Source organism: Amborella trichopoda, chromosome 11 (genome assembly GCF_054954075.1).
Source record: "Amborella trichopoda isolate Santa Cruz 75 chromosome 11, AtrichopodaSantaCruz75HAP2 v2.0, whole genome shotgun sequence".
Classification (NCBI taxonomy): Eukaryota; Viridiplantae; Streptophyta; class Magnoliopsida; order Amborellales; family Amborellaceae; genus Amborella; species Amborella trichopoda.
This window is the reverse complement of record NC_142346.1, coordinates 33,415,669-33,439,236: the sequence shown is the minus strand read 5'-3', so window position 1 is coordinate 33,439,236 and position 23,568 is coordinate 33,415,669. Positions and strand designations below refer to the sequence as shown.

The 23,568-nt window shown below is 37.3% G+C and overlaps 1 long non-coding RNA gene across 2 annotated transcripts; it reads right to left on the bottom strand.

The window, feature by feature from the left end:
• Nucleotides 1-10,311: 10,311 nt before the first annotated feature.
• On the bottom strand, nt 10,312-14,576 carry LOC18436660 (uncharacterized). Of its 2 annotated transcripts, none has more exons than XR_016044579.1 (5): nt 14,441-14,576; nt 11,698-12,479; nt 11,392-11,558; nt 10,864-11,287; nt 10,312-10,774 (listed from the first exon to the last, which is right to left on the bottom strand). It is a non-coding gene; the product is annotated as an uncharacterized LOC18436660 (long non-coding RNA). The 2 variants fall into 2 exon arrangements; XR_016044578.1 differs by having other exon boundaries at nt 11,698-12,336.
• Between the last annotated feature and the right edge of the window lie 8,992 nt (nt 14,577-23,568).

Here is a 23,568-nt window from a genome sequence, read left to right as displayed (position 1 = left end):
AATCTCCGGTAGTTGCATATATCCCCCAAATATGAGTTTCCTTCTTGGATATCTTTTAAAAATGATAGTTGCAGGAATGGGGAAAGCTTCCTCTTATGGGTTGTTGCTTTTTTAGGTCTGTTTCAAGGATCTTTACCTCCTCTAGTTTTGCTACTTCTATTAGTAGTGTGGAGAATGATAGAGATGTATCCACTGCCTCACTGATGTACAACGATCAAAGGTCAACCCCAATGGCTAGAGAGAGGTTTGATCCTGTGACAATTAATCCCTTGGCGGTGATGGAGAAAGGATCAGATGATGAGGTAGTCGAACATGATTTACAGTTGGAGGACCAAAAGGTTGTGGATGGTATATAGAATGAGGCGGACACCTTCGACCCGGCTTTAGCCCTACCTGTGGTTGAAGAAGCTAACCCCTTGAATGTGATCCCTCAATTGAAGGATCATTCCCTTCTTCTTTTTGCTGGTGATGACTTACCCAAAAACCTCACTAATTATGAGGTTGGAGGTAGTTTACCCACTGGGGATGCTTGAGAAGGAGGAACCTCGTGTGGTTGCTATGCTAAACAATATGGGTATGGACCTTAATGTCCCTATGAGGATGTTTTTTAAGAAGTGAAGACCATTAAGAATGCAGAATGCTCTAAGGTAACTGAGGTGAGGGTTGCTACAACCAAGTTGGGGGAGGCAGACAAAACCTTGTTAAAACTGAGAAGACTCCTAAGAAAAAGAAATACCCAGCCATGGGGTTTAGGTCCTCGACACAGTTGGAGGTTCGTGGAGTCATCAAAAGTGTTGCTGCTCCGAGAGGAATAGTTTTCGATGAACCTACCACTATCGACCTGATGGCGGAGACTTCAGTTTCTGCTGCTTCGGACTCATCTGACTTTGTGGATTCGGTTGCAATGGATGAGGCGCTAATGCTTGAAGAGTTCTACTTTGGACCAGGGCCAGATGGGCCAAGTTCTTATTCTAATCCCTCTTTCTAATGAATTTTTTGTCTCGGAATATAAGGGGACGTGCTAATTTTGGCTCTTAAATTTAGGCTTGTGGTTTTAATTTTATAAGTGACCAAGCTCCCTAATCCAAGTGTCATGGGAACTAGGGAGGTGTGGGGCTCATGGGGTTTGCTTGTACTGATGTTGATGCTATTGGGGCATCAAGGGGCCCGTATGTTTTATGGGACCCATTGATACTTTAAAAATTTGAAATTATCTTTAGGGATAGATTTTTGGTTCTTGGTTTTCATGGGCCAATGCCAGGATTTTCGTGGGGTATGATGAATGTTTATGGTCCAAATATGTCTGCTCTAAAAGAAAGTTTTGTGGATGATATGAATGGTGTGCTTCAAGATTTTAATTAGCCTTTTTGCATTGAAAGAGACTTTAATCTTATTAGATGGCCTGACGAATGCTTATCTAGTGCTCCTATTAACTCGGCCATGAGATTGTTTAACAGTTTTATAGAAAGTAATTCTTTGTTGGACCTAAATTCACTCGGTCGAACCAAAGTATCACTAGTCTATCAATGTCTAAACTTGATAGATTTTTTGTATCAAGGAATTGGGTAGAAGCTTTTCCTTTAGCTTCAGTCAGAGCTTTCCCACGTTTATCCTCTGATCACATACCAATTTTGTTAAGTACCAGTAGGAGAGAGGGGGATCAAAACCTTTTAGACTTGTTATGGGATGGCTAGAGGAGAAAGATGTGTTGGATATTATTACACTACTTGGAAGATTGCTATCTCAGTAGGCTCTTTTGATTTTTAGCTACATAAAAAGCTGATCAATATCAAGCATAAGCTGCTTAATTGAAAAAAAGAAAATAGTTATAATGTTAAATCCAAAATTGAGGAGGCTTTAGGTGATATTGAAACTTTGATCTGAATATCCAAAATTTGGGGGTTTTGTCTGAGGAATTAATTTTGGCGAGGAATAAGAAGATGAAGTTGTTGAATGATTTACGAAGACTGAAAGAGATTTATTGGAAGCAACGGTAGAGAACTAAATAGTTAAAGGAAGGAGATCTCAATATCAAATACTTTCACTCAACAGTGTTGCTGACCTTACGATCCCAGGGATTGATGCGGAAAATAATACCGAAATGGAAAGGGCTATTGTTTGCCATTTTCATAAAGGCTTTACAACTGAGGTGAAAGTCACACTAAAGCTAGACAAAGTCCATTTCAAAGTCCTACCTGAATAGTTGAAAGTGAATTTGGATGTGGATATAAGTTTAGACGAACTTAAATTAGCGATGTTTGCGTTACCTGCTGATAAAGCTTCAGGCCTGAATGGTTTTCCCTTATCATTCTTTCATAAGTTTTGGAACCTGATTAAGGGTGAACTTTTAGAGATGGTTAGAGATTTTATATGCAGAAGGAAAATTTTTAAAGAATTTAACTCTACTTTTATAGCTCTGATCCCTAAAAATCTGTTATCATTGAATTTTAAGACATTAGGCCCATAAGTCTTCTCACAAGCCTCTATAAGATTGTGGTAATGGTCTTGGTTGAATGCTTAAAATTAGTGTTGCATGCTCTTATATCAATCACACAATCAGCATTCATTCAGAATCGTCAAATCACGTATAGTATCTTATATATTTAATTTTTTAAAATAGTATATATAAAATCCAAATTCGAATCCATATCTGATATGCTATTCAGATCTAGATCTATATACAGATCCAACTCCGAATCCTATGGGTTATTAGAATTTGGATATGGATCTAAATATTCGGTATCCGGTTTGAACCCAAATCCGATTTATATTATTCGGATCTAGAACCAAATATGGTCAAATTCGGCCCCCATCCGACCTGTTCTCACCCTTAGTGCGAGAAAGCACGGATAGAAATGTTATGAGAAAGGGTGAAGTGGTATAAAATGTGGGTCAAAAGAAAGGGGGATAGAAAAGGGAATAAGGATTTTTTCATGGGGCATTTAAAAGGGCCGAAAATAAAAGCAGTGAGGAAGTATGAGGGCAAGGGATGAGATGAAAGATTGAAAGGTTTTGACAAAATTTTAATGTTGCTTGATAATTAAACCCTTGGGGAGATACCATGAAACTGATACCAGTTTTAGGGGCTAGTTTAAAATTCTTCTCAAAATTTTGTTAGAATCATAAAACAATAACAACAATGCTAAACTCAATAATTACATTCAAATAACAAAAAGAGAAGCCTATAGTGCTGCTAGAAGAAACAAAGAACCTCAATATAATATTGCAGTTAACAAAAATCCAAAATCTAAATATGTATAACTGTGTTCCATTTGTGTTTTGTGTTGTGCTCACCAATGTAATGACAAAATCAATAAAACTTAAAATTAATCCAACTTATGTATATAGAGAAAATGCAAGTTATGGGTTACTTATACCTGCAATGAAAACCAAAATATTCGAAACTTACGCCTAATTCCCACTTGCCTTAATATTGAGTTGTCACTGAATCATTCTATCTTACTCTTTGAAATGATGCTTTTGGTCTAGATTTTTCTTTTTTTTTGGGGTGGAGGGGTGGGGGGATGTAGCTTTTGGGAGAATATTTTTCTCCTAGAAGATATTATAAACAATTTTTTGGAAGGCAATATATATATTTTTTTAAGGAATGCATTTATATTGGTGAAAACTTACATGAACTTTTTCATTAAATCAAGGTTACATTTATATAACCTTTTGAATATCTTTTGAAAAACTAAAAGCTTGTACGAATTTCAAAAAATTAGAGATTTACTTCAAATATCATGTTCTAATCGAAAACTTGTTATGTTTTGCCAATGGTTCACCACTCTCTGATCTAGATCGGATTGTTGGAATGGTATATTATTATTTGATTTTTATTTTGTTTTTAACAAATTGGACTTAGCTGAAATTTGGGTTGTGTTTGCATCTCACTTGAACCCATCTAGAAAAAATATTAAAAACTGCAAATAATAAAAAATAATCAAAATACCTATGTGCATTTATTTAGAGTTTTTTTTGGTTATTTTGGATTTTTAGAACAATAAAAAAAATCAAAATACCTCTTTTATCTTTCTAGCGTGCTAAAGAGAAATGCGCATACACTCCAAATTTTAATTGAATACAATTTATTTAAAAAAAGAAAAAAAGAGTGATGCATGCTTCCCACGATCTGATCATGATTGGATGTATGGTGGTGAAGGGGGAGCAAATGCTTTTAGGAAAAGCACCCCGGGGCTAGGGTTGGTGATGGGTAGGGTGGCCCAGCCCAGTTAGCATGGCCCTAAAAAATAAAAAATTAAGGCCTCAGGCAGATAATGTGGCCGAAGTGCTGGGCTATGGCAGCCCTAGGGTAGGGTCAGACGGGGCTTGGGTCAAGGCCGGTTTGGCCAGCCCGGCCCTCTCTTTCTATGATTTTTATTTTATTTTATATTTTTTTTAATTTTATTTGGCCCTGCCCAGCCATTATAACGCTAAGGCCGAAGCTAAGCCACAGCCTCTTTGGTTCAATCAAGACCGGGTCAGGCCTGGGTAGGCCCTATGAGGCCTAGGTCAGGGCTGGCTCGGCCCGTTGCCTACCCTAAGAGTGTAGAAAGTTTTTCATATTCCAAACTAAGAGGCGATAGTTACAGTTTTCATGTCTCCCAAATAAAGGCTTTGGATGAACTTTGCTCAAGTTGGGCTTGCAACGATAGCATACGTTTTCTTCATTACTTGAACAAGTAAAGCACCACCTAATAGGTAAACTCGATTTTGGTAATAGATTCAATGCTGTAAATATATTTTATCTTTTTCGTTTCGAATATTATTCTTACTTCCAAAATGTTCTTATGAAAATTTTAAGTACACCCTTTCAATAATTTTTATTTTTCTCATGGATATCAATAAATAGACATGTAACCACATCCACATGTGGGCAGCACCAAAAATTGTGTATTTCTTGCATTTACTTCAAACTTAAGCTTGAGATCCCAAACGAAGATCAAGTGGGTGTTGCACTAAAAGGATAAAATCTCAAGAATCGGGATTTTTGAAGCAATTTTCTCCTTATGGATGTTTCCTTTTGTGTTGAGCTCACCCAGATAGAGCTCCCTCGCACGAATGCAAATGCACGCAGTGGAATCAGAAAATAGAGAACACAAATATACCAAAGTCGATGTATGTTTGTATGAGTTGGAAAACATGCAATAAAGCATATAAAAAAATAAATTTTACTGCCATTGGATTTACGTGGTTCACCTTTTCAAGCTCACAATAGTCTTCCAAGAACCAATTTCATTTAGAGATTTTTCTCTCTAGGATTTCCCTCTTTGATCTTAGAGACTTCTTTTCTTTTCTAGTGGATTTCTCTCTCTAAAAGAAAATGTTATCTTTTTCTCTTTTTTTACTTCCCTTCTTCCTATTTTCTCTCACAATAAAGAAAAGCCTCAAGAAGAGGATCATTGACTCTCTTTCATCTTCTTCTTCTCTCTAAGAAGAATGATAGCTTTTTCTCTTCTTCTCTATAAGAGAATTATAACTTTCTATCTCTTTTTATTCTTCTTTATAAATAAGGCTTCATGTATCTCTAATACACTAAAAACAATCCACCCAAAGAATGGCCCAAGAGAGATGCATGCCCAAAATGGCCTAAGAGATATGCCTTTGGGCAAACCAACCAAGAGCACAAATAATTTTTATATATGGGCCAAAGGGATAACCACCGCAACTATCATATTTAGAAGTCTATCGCATAACCTCCTAAAAGGATGTCCATCTTTATCTCATGTTTTGGAAAGATATAAGAAGAATATCTTCCCATACCAAAACCATAGGTGAGATCCTATTTGTGTAAGATGGTGACTTGCGTAACAAATCACCCTCTTACACTTTCCCAAACTGCTCATTAACAATAAGACAATTCTATTGATGTCCCTCCCATATGAGATGGGATTCCCAATAATTTTTCTCATGTTATTATCCCGAGACTCTCCATTTACCTTCTCCACTGAGTTAGCTTCGTCATTGAAACATGTAAAATCTATGTGCATATCTTTATTTTTATTTTTATTGCTTTTTCAGTTTTCTTCCTTTGAATTTTTTCTATCAATCAGCAAGTATTACACATGATGTTCAAGATTTCGTTCTTGTTCAACAACTATTGTCCAGAGCTTTGAGACTCTTGTTCTCGTTGAGACCCATTGATTCTTACAGCTAGAGTAGAACTCGTCTTCGTAAGTAAATGTCACTAGGATTATGAAAAGTATGTAATAAGACTATATCTTAGGTCCAAGGTGGTCCTAATCAACTTGGCTCTTATGGGTGAAATTAGGTGGCTAGGCATGTCCTATTGTCTAAGCTCAAAATTAAATAATAATAATAATAATAAAGTATGTGGTATAACTTTAGTTGCCAGATTCCACATTTGACAAATATCCTTAATCATGACCTACTTGACCAAAAGTAAATAATCTCATGCAATTTCTTTAATGTTAGGAGACTACAATTAAATGCTATTTGGCATCTACATGAAATGTATTTGGCTATCATAAGCATTTCCTTTATGGTAAACCATTATGTGTTTCATAAAAAGCCTCATTTTGGTAAGGCATTAGCCCCCTAAGAAAATGCAAAGTGTTTGGGATTTAGAATACTGTGGACCTTATTCTCATAGCTTAATAAAAGATGGGGCTCTAGTGCATGTGCTTATCAAGGGGATTCTTGAGGCCCATAGATGAATAAGCAATTGTGACTCAAGAAAGGCACAAACACCTTGGCCTGCCAGGTATATATCTTTCGATAGAGCTTTTTTTCTTGGTTTATGGAAATCAGTTCCAAGCTGCTCATAGACACCTTGTCAAGTACATTCACCACCTCAACAGATAAGAGTAGCAAAGTACCTTTGTTTAATTGGTTACAAGTAGCTACAATTTAGAAGAATGATAAAATTACATACGGACCATCCAAAATACCAGACAACTCTCCGACGTTTAAACAAAAAGAAGCTCCCCGGTGTTCAAAATACTAGACAACTCTTTAAGTTTTAAGTTTACAATTTGATGTCTGAATTTTAAAATACCGGATAGCTTCTTTTTACCTTACGAAATTAAAAACGCTGCCCGGTGTTTGATCTACCGGACAGGGTTTTGGCACCTTTTAATCCGAAAAAGCCCCCATTTCGCTCTGCTCCACTCTCTCTTTTCTATGTTAGCTCGTTGGTGAAGCCCAAGCCCAAGCCTAAGTCAAGCACTTATCTCAATTTGTCTTTCCTGAATCCAAGCCCTATGTGTGTCATTCAAGCAAGCTTATCAAACCACAACCAAATCAGGTATGTTTTAGGAACTTTTTTTTTGGTAAATGACATTTGGGGGATTTTAGGGTTTTGGGGATAAAATAACCCAAACATTTGTAAATGGCAAATTAGGTCTTTTGGTTCACTTATGAATGTTCATTTTCCTATTTGATAGTGTTTGAAAGTATGCATTGTTAGGTCTTGTTGAATATTCAATTGAATCAATAATAAATGTTTATTGATTGATAAAAATAAAGAAGGATCGATAATGCTTTGAATGTAGAGGTAGGTTCCCTTTTTGCAAATATAATATTTTATCAAATAATGAACTCAATCTTAGGGGTTAATGGATTTTTATTGATTGAATATAGTAGGATAGCTTTAGTCACAACATATTATTTTACTTTATTAATAAAAATATATTTTATGCTCCTGCAAGAGTGTAGTGTTGATCATGGAAAATAAACCCCAACACTGAAGGCTTTTTTGTTTTATCTAGAAGATTAAGATTATGCAATCTTGTGGGACAGGATTTTGAGACTGTTGTGGATTTACATATTCACTTAGTTGCTTACTCGATATATCTTAATTTTGTGATGAAGTACCATAGAAATGATCAAGGAAAAGTGCATGCATACTGTAACAGAGCGCTGGATTGCACTTGGCAAGTGCAGTGCTCTAGAGTCGAACAGTCAAAATTCTTCAGGGTGAGAGAATTTATAAATGAGTACACGTACGGAGGACCAATGGGTAGGGCACATCAACGATTGGCAAGAAGCCAATGGGTTGCAAAAAGGATTAAACCTCGACAAACAGACCTGATGATGCTCAGACCTAAAGATATTGCAAATGATGTTCAGTGGGATCATGGGGTCCAATTATCATACATGCAAGCTTAGCTCGGCAAATAAGTTGCAAGGGCAATGATCCTAGGCTCATAAGTGTAATCGTACACTGAACTACCTCTCTATATTGAGAAATAGAATATCACTAACCCTGGAACTATATCAGTCATACGAACCGATGAGCAGAGGATATTTGAGAGTCTCTTTCTTAGCTTTCATCCATGCTTCAATGGATTTCTGCATGGTTGTAGGTCACTGTTAGGGTTAGATGGGGCATTCTTGAAGAGAACATATCTAGGGATCCTATTGGCTGCAATAGCCATAGATGCTAATAGTGGCACGTTTCCTATTGCAATTGCAGTGGTAGAGAATGAGCATACTGCAAGTTGGATATGGTTCTTAGAGAGATTGAATTGGGTGTTTCTTCCTGAAGTAAGAAACTTACCACATTTGACAATATGTGAACGCCGGAAGGGTTTGCAAACTGCAATTAGCACTGTATTCCTAGGATTGTATCCAGGTCATTGCATGTGCCATCTTGTAGACAATTTCAAGGGGAAATGGAAGAGCAAAGTACTCCTAAAGAAGTAGTGGAAAGCCGCACTCGCATTATCAACTGAAGGGTTCGAGGAAGAGATGTTAAAAATTAAAGAGATAGATGAAGCGTCTTATATTTGGATAATGACTAAACGAAAAGAATACTAAGCGAATGCTTATTTCAAGGGTAAGAGGTACAATCATCTTACATTCAACATATTTGAGTCATTTAACAGTTGGATTTTAGAGGAATGTGAGATGCCACTCATCCCTTTGTGCAAAAACTTAAGAATAAAGTTAGTGAAGAGATGGGCTAAATATCGGCAAGAAGGTGAGCAGTGGGATGATGTTTTAGTGCCTAAAGCACAAGAAATTCTTAATGAACAAATTACGAAGTCAAGGTTCATGTATAATGTTATATAAGTCATAGACAAAAAATATGAGATCCATGAGGAGATGGCCCATGCTGTAGATCTAAATGCTTGAACTTGTACTTGTAGAATGTGGAGGAACAGTGGGTTGTCGTGTACCCATGCAATTTTATCTATGGATCACTGTCACCTCCATCCAATCCACTTTTATATGCCGTATTTTAGAGTTCAAGCATACAGGACCACCTATGCAACTGAATTCGATCTTGTACCAGTCTCGATGCCTCTGATTAGAACTTCTAATAGAACTGTATATCTCTCAAATACCAAGTGATACCCAGGAAGCAGCGCAGGCAGACAGAAGTGAAATCCACCAGGGGTTATGCCTGTAAACGTCGTAGTAAGGTAGGCCACAATTAGTACTCACTACCTCCGACATCTGGCGGATCAAGTGCCTTAGGATCATCTTTTCAGCCTTCACTGTCCTAGTGGGAACAGCTTCTCAATTTTTTAACTATTTAAAAAAAAATTGTATTTGGATGTAAATTTTGATGGTGTTTGTATCTGGATGTAAATTTTGATGGCATTTTTGTGGTTGTAAACTTTTGCATTTGGATGTAAATTTTGATGGTGTTTGTATTTTGATGTAACTGTTTGCAGGTTATTCGGATAGTAATCTTGAACTTGGGGAAGCAGGTTATTTGATTGTTAATTTTGCTTGCAGGTTATTTGGATATCAATGTTGTTGTGAGTGAATGGATGTTAATTTTGTTTTCGGGTTAGAACAACAATCTGGAAAAATCAACAGAGAGTTGTCCAGTATTTGGATCAACGGACAACTTTCTGGTCATTTTTACTTCACTTTTTTCTAGTTTCAAATTTTCAATTCACTCACTAACCTGCAAACAGTTACATCAATCCCATTCACATCAAAAGTACACATCAAAATCAAGACACAAATTTACCACCTCGAAACCTAGCAGTTCAAATCAAGACCCAAATTTGCTGAAATCCCCCAACCCACTCTAAGATTGAAGCTCAAATCCTGCTCTTTCAAGTTATTCAAAATCAATGCTCAATGAAAAATTCAAATCAGGCAATAAACCTCAAAATCATTTCAACATAATGTCAGACTCCCAAACAAAACAAACCAATCAAAAAGAAAAAAACAAAACCTTTATTTCAAATAGATTCTTCCCCTCTCCACTAAATATAATGAAACTTCAAACCAGGCAATACAAACATAAGGTATCAATGTCAGTCTCAATCCAAAATTACCATCAAAACAAAAACAAAAAGTGCATCAAAATAGAGACAAGAATTCAAAGGCCTGACAAATGCCTTATCAAATTTCGATGACCCAAAAGAGTTTATATCAAAATTGAAACCCAAAAGAGTTTTCCAATTTACATTGACCAAATCAAAAGTATTCCAATTTACTTCGAAATTATACAATATAAAATCAATGTCCTCTTCCTCTTCTGCGGGCAAGTACTTTTATCCTCTTTCCAAAAGGCTGGTGAACTGGGATTCGCTCTCTTAGCAATCCTGAGCTCTTGAGTCCGTGTGGATCTTCCTATTGGAGCTCTTCTGTAGTGCAGATGTGACTTAGTAGTTAATACAGGCTCTTGTTTAAAGTCATTATTGGACTCTTGTTCTTCCTCAACCAACTCGCCTTTACACAACGTCAGCTCTCATCTTAGCTCCCTAAAATATTGATCCTTTGTCTTGGGGTCTTGAGCCGCCAGCCCAATTTCAACAATTCCAATCAAATAGTCTGCTTTGGACAACTGAAACAACACAATTACAATCAAGATACTATCACAAATAAATAAAAATGAATTTATAAAATATAAATTTAATCTAAATACATACTTACCATGTGGTCACCATAGCCTCGAGATGTATACACATCCATCCAAGGGTTTTGTGGGTTATAAATTCTGGGGATAAAGACCTGCACGTACCACGTTTCATACTCCTTCGAAGGTAGACCATGACTAGGGTCATGTTCGCCTATTTGACAGTACTGAAGCCTGTCATGCTTGTCTCTGATTTGAGAGGTGTTTTTGCTCCTAGTTTTCTTCATTTTGACCCCACCTCTCAAATCTTTACCATCTACTGGGATTTGCTAGGATGGGTTGTCTAGGTCTAAATTGTCTCAGTGCCCGGTTTGAGAGGTACCGCTCTGCGATGTTGTTGAATATCAAATATGTCTTGCAAAGAGCGGTCTCAAATGCCTGCTGATCTAGAACCGCCTCAGCACCAATGTCTTTCTGATCTGCATATGGGTTCCATAATACCTATAGGAATGGATAACAACACATACATAAACAAATTTGCATGAATAATTATCAATAACTTTCAGGCGCAAGAGTATATAAACTAATAAGCATTGCAATTATACTCTATCAGGATCAAGGATATATAATTCCTGCTGGTAGTATGTGACATTCCCATCTGGGTTATCCCATGTGCCTGGGTGTACCCATCTTGCAGCCCTTGGTATACCAGTTTCAACCCGTCGACTGCTTCCTCTTGCCGCAATGTTTTGAAATACTCGAATACCCATGACTGACCAACATACATGCAATAATTACGTTAACATATATGAAATGTATAAATATAGCTGAAAAAAATGTCTGCAATTCACAAAACATAAACCTTTAAGACATACAAATAGAGAATAATTAGCACAATAAAATGAGTTTACCTGAAAGAATGTTGCACACCCAGAGAGGTGAGAACCAGGTGCCGCCTGAACATCATTCAATAAATTTTGCCTGCCCCTCTTTTTTTCAAGAGTTACGAACTTCTTGAGGGCCCTAAAAAGTTATGCTAGGGTCGTGGCCCCCCATGCGTACCCACCCACAACGTCAAAATCCTCGAAGAAGTACCTAATAGGGACTTCATTACCTTTCGACTGCGAAAAAATGGTGCTGCTTACTAAATATAGCAAAAATGTCATAGTGTGTCATTCTATTTGTTCTTGTGTAGGATTTTCTGGTAGATTCCCAAAACGTATCTCTCAACCAAGTGAAGTTCAATGAATGATGAATTTTAAAATCATTTGGCGGATGCGTCCCAACCATTGTAACAAATATGGCCCATATGGTTTGCATCTCACTGTCAATACCGGCTCACCGGTGACTCTAAGCCGGAAAGTACGCCACACATCATATAAAGTTGGCATCATCTCACCAACACTTCGCAGACAATGCCATGAATTCATCTCTGGGCCCCATCTCTCTGTCACTGCCTCCAAAAGAGCGTGGCCAATCTATCGCGGTGCCCCCTCCATGTCAGCATACTGAACAAGAGGCCATAGCCTCATCCTTCTAACCAAATCCACCTGCTCATTTGTAAGGGGCCAATATTGAAGGATGCTAAAAGCCTCATATATATAAATTTTATTCCTCGCCATGACAACAACGGCTTATCTCAAAACATGATCATCGTTCATGTACAACAAGTCATTTTCATGTGTCATAGGCTCTGAAATACATGTCATGATATGTTGGTAACATGCATACTAAAAGTAAATGGCACACATAATTATGTGCACCAAATTCACCTTTACACAAAGTCATCACAATATATAAAGAGATAAACAAAAAAATTCAAAGTATAATCATATACAAATAACCAATCATGAAAGTCAATTATTCAATATATGGTTATTTTCAATATATAGTTATTTTGGGAATCAAAGAAGGGTGCACTAATGAATGCGGAGAAAATTACAAAGCACGATTCATAGTGAAGGGATATGACATAAAATAAGGCGCAAATTTCAATAAAATCTAGCTAGTAAAAATATAGTTCTATTCAGTTTGTTATTATTATAAATGTTTTACATGACTTTCATTTAGAACAATTAGATATGAAAAGAAACTTTCTGCATAGAAATCAGAATGAAGAAATACATGCAACATCTTGAAGGCTTTAAAGAAAAAGAAAAGAGATTTGTGTACCACAACAAATGGATCAAATGCTAAGAATTTCAAAGCAAGAACACTGCAAAGAAAGACATAACCCTGTAACTAAAGAAGCTAAAACTAGGCTGGGATGAGACATCATTAGAAAGAAATGTATGCAATAAAACTATTTACCAACGTAAGATATGAACTTAGATGCATGGGATATGTCATTGACTAGAGCATAAGTCTAAAATACATTTTCTTGAATATTATAATACAATCCCATTCTATCAGATTAAATATCCAATGGCTAAGAATAAGTGGGACCTCTTGATAGGATCATATACATTAAAAAATCCACCATCATCACATCATAAGCACCAATGGAATAGAAAATGAGCAGTCCCCCAATCCACCATCATCACATCATCAGCACCAGTGGAATAAAAAATGAACGGGCGCCCAAACAAGTCATGAGACAAAACAAAACTAGATCACATAAGAAATATGCTTTTGAAAAGAGAAAAACTGCAACTTAAATGCTTGTTTCAAAGGAACATTGAAGAATTAACTAAGATAGAACCGGTGAATCAGCTAAACACAGGTGAATCAGTTCATGACAATTGGAGTTACTAAGATTGGTTAGTATCCCTGATTATTTCATAAGTTTATGTGATTTTTACAGTGTTAATGGGCATAGTGTTAATTAAAATTTATTTGGTTTGATCTAGAGGTTTTTTGAGGGCTCCCCCCTATTAATGAAAATAGATAAATGACAAGATTTGATGGTGATGTAAGAGCAAACTATCCATTTGCTTCCTAGGTAAAACCCAAGCTAGGATAACTTTTATTGACCATTTTGGAGATATAAGCTCTTCAACCTAGAGACCAACCTCAATAAATAAATAAACTAAAAAACAAAAATATCAAACCATTAACTCTATGTGCTTGAAAGAAAAAGCATCCTAATATTGAATAGGGACTGCTTAATATTTAGCGGGCAAGATCTTGGTATTGTAGAGCTCAATATCCTATATTTTTCTTAAAAATAATCATCTAGTGATTCTTAAGCAAATCCCAAAATTTCATATGAAAAAAGCTCCATGTCGCTTTTTTGCGCTACAGAGTTAATATACATCACGAGATGGACAATCTAGTTCCAATTTCTACATGAAGGAATAAATGAACACTTAATCTGAAGAATATCAAGCCGAGAACTCCAAATTAAGCAAACACTATTGCAATTAACACTGAAAACTAACATAACCAAGAACTAATATTACAAATACAAAGAATAATAATAAAAAAAGATTGGGTGTTCACAAAAAATTAAAATGAATATTCAATATACGTTTTGGGGTTATTTTATACCCAATACCCTGAACACCCAAATCCCATTTTCAAACGCAATCAAATAATAACATGAATATCCAAAAACTCTAATCAGATTTTTCATCCATTTTGGGGTTATATTATCACCCAAACCCTAATTCCCAAATCTTATTTTCCCAAAAAAAAAAAAAAACTAAAACTTACCTGATTGATTGAGGTTTGAGAAGATTATGCTTTGACTTGACTAGAGATTAAGGAAAAATAGTGTTGGATTGGGCTTCAGCTTCTGCTTGGCAAAGAGAAAGTGCGAGAGAAGAAGGAAAGGGCACCCATGTCCGGTAGAGCAGCGAAATAGGGCTTTTTCAGCTTAAAAGGAGCCAAAACCTTATCAGGTATATCGATCAACGGACAGGGTTTTTAATTTCGCAAGGTAAAAAACCGGACAACAAACTTTAAACCTAAAACTTAAAACTTAAAGAGCTGTCTAAAATTTCGAACACCAGACATCTTCTTTTTATTTAAATGTAAAAAACCCAGGTGTTCGGTTTACTTGATAAGAGGGTAACTTTGGAAAAAAAAAAACACGTGTAATTTAAGAACAACATGTTCCCATTTCATAATTGACCCCCAATATGGTCCTTACTTAATTTTCTCCAGAAAAATACAATAGGGATTACAATAAACTTTCTTTGCATATGAAGGATCTTCTACTGTGTTCCTCTTGATCTATAGAGTCATGGTAGAGAACTCCCATAAGAGATTTTATTCTACTATCTGCATTTCTCGTGTGTTGTTTCAAGTTTGCTCTCTTTTCATAGATATTTTCACCTTACAGTTATACGATGTTACGGTGGGTGGTAGTTGAATTCCACTCCGTTATATTTTGACACCTGTTCGTTCATCAACAAATAGTGCTCCTAGGAGGGCCACGTATCATCGGGGTAAGTTGATATGGGATCTCATTTATCTACTCTGATGTTGTGTAATCTCACGGGCTAACGACTTTCTCTCTGCAACTCATGCTATACCTCTCTCTCTGCAATGTTCACACAAAACTCACACCCCCTAAAAAGATCCACTGCAATGTTCAAACAAAACTCACACCCCCTAAAAAGATCCACTGCAATGTTCACACAAAACTCACACCCCCTAAAAAGATCCATTGTATATCTTTATGCTATGCCCAAGGCTCTCGTTAATAGCTCAACAATGCCTCTTGTTGATGCCCATGAAGACCACAAACGTTAATGCCTTCCTCCCTCTTTATATACATCTAAATGAGATAACTATGAAAAAGATAAGACACCACATGTAACTACTTAAAGATTAAAATCTTAGTCCTAAATCAACAATCTTGAGATCGCTAAAAATATCAAAATGTACGACTAACACCTTCTGTGCATATCTGCATGGTTCAAACTTGGTTTCCGAATTAGTGAAGACCTTCGTAGTTGCATTTTGCTGATCTTACTTGCCTTGAAATCTTCTAGCTGTGACGGTCGTAACTCCTCCTGTGTAAGTGTAACCCACAAATCATTTGCCGTATCACGAATCTCCCGTATGCCCGTCTTCCACATAATAACCAAACCAACTTGCTTGCGCAATTCCCATCACCCGACGTTATGGGTGTCAACTATCGCTTCTCAACCTCATTCACAGAGTCATCTACACCACATGGAGTCCCTTCAAATAGAATGTAATGCTTCTCCATTCGGTGCCCATGCCTGATCGGATCACCTTCGATCATCAAATTTTCGAACTCTTTGATATACACCACAGAGTGTCCTGCAGCAATTATATGCATTACTAACATTAAGTTGAACACCGTATCCGAAACATGACACACGTTCTCTCTCGCACAAGGCTTGGCTGCCTCCATCTCTACTGGGAAAGAGCGAGGGAATTCTACCCCTCACAGTGAACTCCAACTGAGGTTGTATCCACAACCTGCATAAATCCCACTTGCACATCATAGTCACCATTGTCGTCCTGCGACTGTAGTCGTGTATAATCTATCACTGTCTTCCCTTTCTCAATCTTACTGGGCATCTTGCTCTATTTTCATGAAGTGGCATACCTTTCCACAATGATAGCAAGTTTTTTTTCGTTGCTCTATTTTTTTTTTTTATCTAGCGTCATTGCAAGTTCCTCCCCACTCTCTTTCATAGGGAGCCTCACCATCTATCTTTCTAGAGCCCCTTTGTCCACTAGGAGGTTCTTTACCTTGACCAATGTGGCTTATGTGGGCCAACCTTGAGTCACGGTTAAAAAACCCATTAAACTCAGGTATTAGCCCACAAATGTTCAACCTCCATATCCGCTTTTCTCTGATCCATGACTATTCATCAAGGGGAGAGCCGGTAGTAACTTGGTTCTGTCGGTGCCAAAAATACAGCCAGACCACGAAAACACTATAAAAATCAGCCTAATATTGGGTAACCTCAGAGGTAGTGTCAAATTAGCCTCATATTGCATGAGATGATAGTTTTGGATGCCCTAAGGATAAATGTTAAATTTTCTCACGTTTTGAAAAGTTCCGAGCTGATTAGGACGAAAGTTGGTTGGCAAATCTAATTCCTATCATGCTGAAAATGGACCATATAACTACAGCCCTAAGTTTTGGGTGTCAAAAGAGTATTAGACCATCTCCATTGGACCCGAAACATTGGAAAACCCCCAGATACCAAATTTTGGCTCAATCAAACCCTCCGAGACCATTATGGAGCCTAACTTACCAAAAAAAGGTGGGTTTTATATTATTGCGGTGTAGCCTCAGTAATAAATGGAAACTGTGTTTTTTCATTTCGGGATGAATTTCAAATACTCATAACTTTCCCTTTTTTAGTCCAATTATGCTCAAATTCAAACACGAGCTAGATCTTGTCAATACGCTCGTTTTGACATATGGAACGCATCATAGCATGACCTGAAACGAGAGCATTGTTAGAGAGAAGATGAGCTCAAAACTAGAAAATTTAGATTTTAAAAAGAGAAACATCTCATTCTTTGAGAGGCTATAGCTCAAGATCTCGATTTCGGAACATCGCAAGTTTCGATCCGTTGCGACCGTGTTTCAAAGAGTTTAAATTTGATATGTTTTTTGTACATGATTAGAGGCCGGATGATACTGAATTTTGAGGTTGAAGAAGACACATTTTTCTGGTCGCCGAAATCCCATTTTTCGGTGACCTCCCAAATTTGGAATGTCCTCAAATGGAGACCAAAATAGACGAAATTTATCACAAAACAATCGTGATAGTATCCTCTTTAATTTGTGATCAAAATGAAGTCTCGAAACATCACGGATAGTGTGGAATCGGTGGTTGAAGAATCAAAAGTTTATGGACTTGGCTGGATTTTGGGTTCTTCATTAAAACTCTGTTTCAAGACGATCAATAGGTATCAAAACATGCGTAATAATTCAAGCATCGATTCTACTACATTTGATTGCTTGAATTGCCACCTAATATGTCCGAAAAAACTCTCGAGGCCTACCAATGGCAAAAGGCCCCTCATGGAGAGATGATTTTATCATGTCATGAAAAGTGCTTAAGGGTATTTTGGTCATTAGTTCTAAAAACGAGATTAATATTTTTATTCATTAAATATATAATTTCCAACAATTCTAGAGGTTTTTAAGTATCCACCCATGTTTTGGGGTTACTCTATATAAGTAAGCGAAGTCATTTATAAACCTAAGTTTTGAAGCATGAAAAAAAATTAGGTTTTTGCCCCTTCAGGCCTTTGCTTGTCAATAGCTTCTAACTTCAAGAGAGATGAGAGGGAAAAATTAACCACTTTGGGCAATTTCTCTTGGACCATTCACTTCCAATTCTCAACTTCCAAACCCTCCACTTCCAACTCCCAACCTCGAAGCCTCTCTTTTCTCTCTCTCTCTCTCACCCACTTCATGGATCCGCACCAGGGGAGGTTTAGTCTCTCCCTCACTCTCTCGCTCTCTCTCCTTCTCTCTCTCTCTCACCCATGTCACGGACCCACACCAAGAGTGGGTCAGTCTCTCCCTCACTCTCTCGCTATCTCTCTCTCTCTCTCACCCACGCCATGGACCCATGCCAGGGGTGGGTCCATCTCTCTCACTCTTCACTCTCTCTCTCTCTAACTCACGTCATGGAACCGCACCAGAGGTGGGTTCGTCTCCCTCACCTCTCTCACTCTATATCTCTCTCCCTCTCTCACCAGCACGGACACGTGCCAAGAGCAGGTCCATCTCCCTCATTCTCTCTAGCTCTCTCTTATCTCACTCTCTCTCTCTTCTTCTTCTCCCCTCTCTCATTCATTATTTCTCCCTTACTTTTCTCGTTCATCTACCCGCATCTCATCACCTCCTTATTCTCTCTCTTCACCCATCTCTTCTTTCACACTCGATCACTCGAGTCGGGGTCCTCCTCAGACAGTTCCTTTAAAAGGATGTTACCTCTTGGACTACTCAAACCACCAGGTCACATAGTGTTTTAGGTCACAAGAGATATTCTCTTGTGCTCAATCACTCGAGCTGGGGTCTTCCTGAGACAGTTTCCTTAAAAGAGTTTAACCTTCGGCCGGCTCTAACCATCAGTATGCATAGTGTTTGGGTTGTGAGGGATCTCTATCATTCTTTCTCGTTTACTATCTCACTCTCTTCTTTCTTATATACTCTCTTCTTATCTTCTTCTTCCTTCTTTCTTAACTCTCTACTTTCTCTTCTCGCAGTCCATTTCTCTCTCTCCCATCTCTTATAAATCTACTTCTCTTATACTCCTATCTTTCTAAACTCGGACACTTCTCTCTCTCTCATCTCTTATAAATCTACTTATCTTATACTTTATCTATCTTTCTAAACTTGGATAGCTCTTGCGAGGCACTTCAAAAGTGATTTCGCGATAGTTTAGAACTGCAAACCTCACTCTCCAGCTTCAGAAGTGATTTCTCAATAACTTAAAACTATAGACCTCACTCTCTAAATGACTTTGGTCTCAAAGTCTAGAGACCTTTCTGACATTCCTGGTTACCTCCTTAGAGAGGGGACACCGGTTCCTGGTTACCTCCTTAGAGAGGGGACACTGGAAAGATGTTTGAGCTTTGAGAGGCCTTCTTTTTCTTATATTCTCACTCCTTTACCATAGGATCCCTTATTTATCTGTTCATCTTCTGCTTAGTTACTCATTAGGGGGCCCGTACAGAAGTGAGCTTGCGATTGTCTAGATCTATAGATCGCACTCTCCCTTTGTGAAAGTAAGCTCTCGATAGACTAGAACTGTGGACCACATTCTCCCAAATCCCCTGGAATACCTGTGGCCTCCAAGCCCAGTATCTTTCTTGTCGTCGATAATACCTCTTGGGATAGATGACGTCAGAAGGCTGGTCAATATCTGGGTCAGTTTCATCCTTTCTCTTCTCTACTTTTTCTTCTCTATCCACTATCAACCTCTCTAGCCCTACGATTAGACCCCCAATCCACCATATAACTACCAATAGGAGGAGATCCCAAAAGGTATATGCTAATGGCCATTTTTAGTGTGTAGATCCAATTGCTATGCAGTTAAGCGAGGGAGTTGAATTCAAAGCGCGGCAAGGGAAGCCAGAGGGCTTTTGAAATGATCTAAGAGGGCGAATCACCCAGACGCATCCCCCAAACCCAAATGGCGAGGTAGGTACTCGAACCCTTCTTTGTGGATTAAAATCTCTCTCTTTGTTGGTTTCTATCTGCACTTCATGCACGCACACACGTACACATGGGCCCCGCGGTTGTTTTAGAGAGGATTCCTCCGACAGGGTCACTGATATCAGGCCAACCTAGGACGACGAGAAATCAGGCCCAACCAATCTCATTGAATAGGTTCTTTACTTTCATAAATACTGAGACCGAAAGTGAACCCTATGTCAATGAATGCAAATCATTCTCCAAGAGCTGCAATCGGGAATTGTTTGTTCAAGAGAATAAAGATGAGATGACATCTCATGGTTCCTTTAGTGTTTTTGCATCTTTGATGTGGTCAATGTGCTCCTTTTGGATCAAAACTTTCACCACATACAATGCCTTACCCCTTCGGATCTTCCACTTTTGCAAAGCTTCTCCATTTGCAACTTCCATTGACGGTATGATAGAGACGCTTTCATTGCGTCTCCCAGATATCTTGCCCTTGCCAATACAACTTTGTGCATGATTGCCAGTCAGTGTGGTTACCAAGCTTCTCGATCCCAGCCAGAAAGCTTCACTCTTCTCTATGATAACTGTGATTCTTATACTTCTGATGGTCCAATCTTCAAGCTGAGAACCTAAAATCACAAACCTGGCTTTGATACGACTTTTTTAGTCGCTCTGCAGAACATGCTCACTACAAGAACCCGTGCACAATAAAAAACATAAAGAAATAAAGCCAAAAACACACTAAAAATGTGCACACACATGGCCCCCAATTTTAGAGAGAAAATAAAATCATATTCTAATTTAACCGAAATTACACACACCTTCTGTAATCTCCAGATCTAACACCTCTCTCTCTCTCCAACTCACGCAACACCTCTCACTCTCTCTAACTCACGCTACAGCTCTCTCTCTCTCTACAATGTTCACCCAGAACTGTCGCCCCCTGAAAAAAACCTGTGGTATATATTGTCTGCCCAAGGCTCACGTTAATAGCCCAACAATGCCTCCTGTTTGAAGACCCCATGTTAATGCCTTGCTCCCCCTTTATATACATCTAAAATAAAAAACCATGAAAATGGTAAGACATTACATGTAACTAGCATCCTAATCCTATATCACCTATTACCTAAGATAAGGCAACACAATATTATCTTAAATATTCTCATCCAACAAAATTAGGAAACACAATCTTTTGCCTTTTCTTACTCAGTATGTATCACTTGGCATTCTGTCCTCATCGTGTATGGATATGACTGATTAGCCGTAGGTATATATGAAAAGGTTTTTATGTCTTTCTCGGTATAGGCTAGTGGTAAAATTTCCATGGGATTAAAAAATTCAGTAAAACAATGCCTAATCAAATATGATCTTATTCAACAATCCATCTTGGTTATGGATTTTGACTGAAAAATTCTTTGGTTGACCGTTAGTATTTTAGTTTTGTAAAATACTTGGTATTATTTTAGAAAATAATATGATCTTATAATATAATATTCTAAAATGCTCTTTATAGAGAAAGATATGAGTTTGTAATCTTACATTGAAGTATAGAGAAGGAAAGTAAAGTTTTTATATGGAGATACTTCCTAGCCTCATATTCATGGAAAAACGGGAAAACTATGGCGCTTGAGTCATGTAGGGCGCCATTTGCACTTTGTAGGGCGTGTGGGAGGGCGCCATTTGCACTTACTTATGGGAAAATTTCATAAAACCCCTCAAAATGTACTTTTTAATCAATTTATCCTACCTAACTTTTTTTTAGCAACTTCCCTTTAAAAACCATGTTTTCTAGCAAATACCCACAATACAAAAAGTTTATTTATTTTTATGAAAATACCCTTCCCTTACATAAAAATTCATTTTCACTAGAGAGGGTAATCTGGCGGTTGGAAGAGGCGATTCGGCGATTATTTTGCTGGAATGGGCAGTCCGGAGTTTCATTGTGGCGGTCCGGGGATTATGCTATTGAAGAAATGGGCAGCCCGGTGTTTTGAAAAAGTGGTTCGGCATTTTGAAGAGGCAACCTAGCATTTTGAAGCGGCGGTATGACATTTTGATGGGGTAGTCCGGAGTTTTAAAGTGGAGGTCCCGCGTTTCCTTTTATTGGGATCCAAAAATGATTTGTTATGCACGAGAAAGGTATTTTTATAAAAAAAAATGAACTTTTTGTATTGGGGGAGAAGTTGCTAGAAAAAGTTAGCTGGGGATATAAGCACAAGGCCTAAAATATGATGGCAGTTAAAAGACAAAGAATATATATTATTTGAGTGTTGAACTGTGAGTCTGCTGGATTATGTCCTTGGTTCAAAACTCTATGCTACCTTGGAACTTGATAAACTTAGCTATATTACTATGTGAAAGTTCAAATCAAAAGATATCTTTATGATAGGCAAATAGTATATTGTGACCTAAGTTTTTTTATGACTTTGAAATAGTGGAGAAAATATTAGTATTTTATTTTGTAGTATACCAAGTAATATTTCAAAAAAAAGATGGTTTACTGATCAATTTTCTAAAAGAAAAAAAGTTCATATAAAGTTACAACCTTACTTATAAAGGTTACAATAATCTACACCCTCTATTTTATTTGAACAACATAGATTTGATATTAACTTAAAGATTCGCCAGTATTTTTGACATTATCTTAGAAGATATGTCAAACCTATATTATCCAATTAAAATGGATGGTGTGGAATATTACAAATAAGGTTTGTACTTCTATAAATTGCAAAGTTTCTAAAATTTTATTTATAAAGCGAGCTGTCGTTTTTTAGTTCCACATTAAAGAATATAAAAAAAAAAATTCTAGGCCTTATACTCATGAAACAATTGGTAAAGTGTGAAAGATTGTATGGAGCACGTGTAACGTGCGACGTGCTTTTGAAAAAATGAATGTTGGAATTTTGGTGGTTAGTAATTGTTAGACACCTGCTACTATCAGTTAATAGTCACATGACATGCTGAATGGTCACCTACAATTTTTACATTGAAAACCCACTTTTTCTTAGCCGTTTTCTCTCTCTTATTGCAGTCTATTCTTATTAAAAGGGGAAAAATATCTCCTTATCCTCCTATTTTTTACTACTTTCTCATGAGACCTAAGGATTGAAAATATTACTTGTAGCATAGTGTTTCCATCTTTTCTATCTTACAAGCCCCTGGATCCCTTTGACCATGAATTTTTTACCCAAAGAAATACTAAATTGACACCTATCTCTGACAGCACCATCTCTCTCTCTCTCTCTCTCTCCTAACACTCCATCTCTCTATCTCCAATACCTAAAGCTACAGTTCTCCTCTCTACATCTTCTCTCTCTCTGCTCTCTCTAAAAATTATCTACCTTTTGTAGCCCCAATAAACTACAAACTCTTTAAAAAAACTCTTTAAACCACAAACTCTTTAAAAAAACCCAAAGCATCATCTCTCTCTCTCTCTCTCTCTCTCTCTCTTTCTCAAATCATCGTCTTTCTCTCTCTCAAACCTCCATCTCTCTCTCTCTAATACTTAAAGTTGCAGAAACCCTCTCTACATCATCTCTCTCTCTATCTAAAAATTATCTAGCCCCTTTAAAAGTTCAATTTTTTTATTGAAAGAACTTCCCTTTCTTGTTTTTGCTTACTCATTTTTAGAGTTTAGAGATCTCAAAAATGGAACTTTGATTCAAAAAGTACTTCAATTTATTAT